This window comes from Triticum aestivum, chromosome 4D, assembly GCF_018294505.1.
Source record: "Triticum aestivum cultivar Chinese Spring chromosome 4D, IWGSC CS RefSeq v2.1, whole genome shotgun sequence".
In the NCBI taxonomy this organism is placed as follows: Eukaryota; Viridiplantae; Streptophyta; class Magnoliopsida; order Poales; family Poaceae; genus Triticum; species Triticum aestivum.
Window position 1 is genome coordinate 314,246,758 of NC_057805.1, and position 3,905 is coordinate 314,250,662.

The following is a 3,905-nucleotide window of genomic DNA, read 5'->3' on the forward strand; positions in this document are numbered from 1 at the left end:
CCGGCTGCGGCTAGCAGCCGGCTCCATCTCCTTTCTTGCGCGGGCGCTGTTTGCAGTCGGCGTCTGGGATGTCGCGCCGTGCTCTCGGCGTGGGTGAGGACTCTCAGCGCGGGCGCTGGCTTCATGCTGCCCTGCGGCCGCGTCGATCAGCTGCTGGATGCGCTTAGTCATGTAGGGGAGCTAGTCAGCCCCCAGCCCGTTCAGCTCGTCTGCGGCCGCCTGGGCGGCGCGCAGGTTCTCGAGGGGCGTGGCGTAGACTGGGCGATCTGCCCCCAGCATGATGGCGATGGATGCGCCGCGCTTCTTGACGAAGCCGGCTCGGCTCGGCCCGCCAGGAGGCGGCGTGCCAAAGGCGGCGCGGTCGACTTCGCGCTGGTGAGCCTCAGTGAGGCGTCTCATGGATGCTATCTTCCGGCCTTCCGCGACGAGGGCGAGGCGGCGTGCCTCCAATGTCTCGTCGTCGACGTCGGCCGGGATGGGGACGGACAAGTCGTGCAGCGCTGCTTTGTAACGCCCACGATGCGGCTATATCTCCCACGTGTCGAGGCACGACTTAGAGGCATAACCGCATTGTAGGTATTGTCGCAAGAAGGGTCATCTTCGCACAATCCCATGTAATGAACAAGAATGGGATAACGAGAGTTGGCTTACAATCGCCACTTCACACAATACATAAATTAATTCATACATCATCCAAAATCCACACATAGACCGACTACGGTCAAAACCAAATGAAAATAAGATAACCCCAAATGCTAGATCCCCGATCGTCCCAACTGGGCTCCACTACTGATCATCAGGAAAAGAAACATAGTAACGACCACGTTCCTTGCCGAACTCCCACTTGAGCTCGTTGCGTCATCTGCACTAGTATCGTCGGCACCTGCAACTGTTTTGGTTGAATTTGTGAGTCACGAGGACTCAGCAATCTCACACCCGCGAGATCAAGACTATTTAAGCTTATAGGAAAGGATGGTGTAATGAGGTGGAGCTGCAGCACGCACTAAGCATATATGGTGGCTAACATATGCAAATGAGAGAGAGAAGAGAAACAACGCAACGGTCGCGAAGCTAGAAATGATAAAGAAGTGATCCTGAAAACTACTTACGTTCATGCATAACTCAAACCGTGTTCACTTCCCGGACTCCGCCGAAAAGAGACCATCACGGCTACACACACGGTTGATGTATTTTAATTTAGTCAAGTGGCAAGTTCTCTACAACCGGACATTAACAAATTCCCATCTGCCTCATAACCGCGGGCACGGCTTTCGAAAGATAATACCCTGCAGGGGTGTCCCAACTTATCCCATTATAAGCTCTCACGGTCAACGAAGAATAAACCTTCTCCCGGGAAGACCCGATCAGTCTCGGAATCCCGGTTTACAAGACATTTCGACAATGGTAAAACAAGACCAGCAAAGCCGCCCGAATGTGCCGACAAATCCCGATAGGAGCTACACATATCTCGTTCTCAAGGCATACTGGATTGTCCAAGCTTCCGATAGGCGAGCCCAGAGTTGCCCCTGGTGGCCACCAGCGACTGACGGGTTGGACCAATACTCAGAGGAGCACTGGCCCGGGGATTTAAAATAAAGATGACCCTCAGGCTCGCGAAAACCCGAGGGAAGAAGGCTTAGGTAGCAAATGGTAAAACCAAGGTTGGGCCTTGCTGGAGGAGTTTTATTCAAGGCGAACTGTTAAGGGGGTCCCATAAATCACCCAACCGCGTAAGGAACGCAAACTCAAGGAACATAATACCGGTATGACGGAAACTAGGGCGGCAAGAGTGGAACAAAACACCAGGCATAAGGCCGAGCCTCCACCCTTTACCAAATATATAGATGCATTAATTAAATAAGAGATATTGTGATATGCCAAAATATCCATGTTCCAACATGGAACCAACTTCAACTTCACCTGCAACTAGCAACGCTATAAGAAGGGCTGAGCAAAAGCGGTAACTTAGCCAAACAACAGTTTGCTAGGAAAGGATGGTTAGAGGCTTGACATGGCAATATGGGAGGCATGATATAACAAGTGGTAGGTAGCGCAGCATAGCAATAGAACGAACACCTAGCAAAAGCAAAGATAGAAGTGATTTCGAGGGTATGGTCATCTTGCCTGCAAGGTTCTCAGAGTTGTCGAAAGCTTGATCCTCGTAAGCGTACTCAACAGGTTCCTCGTTCACGAACTCGTCTCCCGGATCTACCCACAGCAAGAACACAAGCAATGGAACCACAATCAATCACGGGAAATGCACAAGCAACATGATGCAATACATGCATGATATGCGAGATGTGATATGCGATGCGTATGCGTGCTCCGGAAGAAAAAGGATGAACAAGGCAGTAACTTGGCAAACCAAGTATGCCACTGGAAAGATGAGATGATTTCGGTCGAAATCGATATAAAGATCACCGGAAACGGATGCACGGTTTGCAAAATGGCAAGCAAAACAAGAATGACACGATTCTGCGATTAACAGCATGATAGCGCTTAGAATACATCAAATAACTATGCTACAGCACCCCAACATAGCAACAAAGCATATGGCAGTAATCTACAGGAGATGCTTGACAAAAGATGAACACTGAGCTACGGCTAGATCACAAAATAACAGGTTAAAACAAGCATGGCAAAAGTGCAAAAGATATCAGTATCCCAGACGGTGAAAATACTGAACATGGCTGAAACAGCATCAGGTAGCAATGTTCAGAGCAAGCAAAATACATGCTACAGGAACTTAACATAGCAAAACAAGGCATGGCATGGAGTTACTAAATGCATAGAACAAAAGTCCCTTACTGACCATGAGCCAAAAAGGCACAGAATATATGATGGCACCCATGTAAACATAGCAAGTTTCGTTAACAGGTTTCAGACAGCAGAAAACAGAACATGACATTAACAGAATTCTGAAGGCATCTTGGTGAGCTTGATTCACTCATCACAAAGCAATTCATGACAAAACAAGCATACCTACAGCAAGATGGCATGTTTAGGAAGCTAACCAAGGCAAGAGCAAGTTCATAGCATGTATGTATCAACTACAACAACCTTGGCAAAATTGAATATCATGTTAACAATCTGCCAGGAATATTTTATAGCAAACGTAGAGCAAGATTGAGACATGTTAGGGCACTCCATAATTGCAACCAGGGGCTTGGATGGATATAGCACAAATATATCTACAAAACATCCTTACTGAACATACCCAAAAGAAGCATGGATCTCACTGTAGACACATGGATACATGGCAACAAAATAACAGCAGTAACAGACTGCAAAATTCTAAGTCCCTGAAAACAGAAACATCACGAAGCCTAGTTTGCATGCTTGTGCTAGTCACCACATAGATCAAAAAAATACATGGCATACACCTATGTAAAGATGGCATGGCATAGATCAAAACACCTGTAGAGATCATGCCCATAAGATGCACACATCAAATGCAACAAAAATAACAAAACATCAAGTTCTGATAAGTAACAGCAGTAAACATCATATAACACTCTTGCACCAGAGATTTGGGCATCAAGATGAACTCCAACGAGCATGGCACAATGGAACAAAATGAAGAGCATAACCTGATGAACATTTCGATATATCATGCACGCAAAACGGAGCAGTATGCAATGAGATATGCCATGATGAATAGAGCAATATATTGCAATAATTCAGAGACTTGGAGGATTTTCAGAGTCAACCTTCTTCCAGATCTGGATCGGGGGCAGGCACGCGAACCGAGGTGCGGCTCGAGCTCGCCGGAGCTCGGACGGGGACGGCCGGAGGGGACGAGGCTGGGTGCCGGAGAGGGAGGAGACGGCGGGGACGGCGTCGGACGCGGGAGCTGCGCCGGCTCGGGTGCGGCGCGGGTCCGGCCGGAGTGGCGCGAGGGCGGC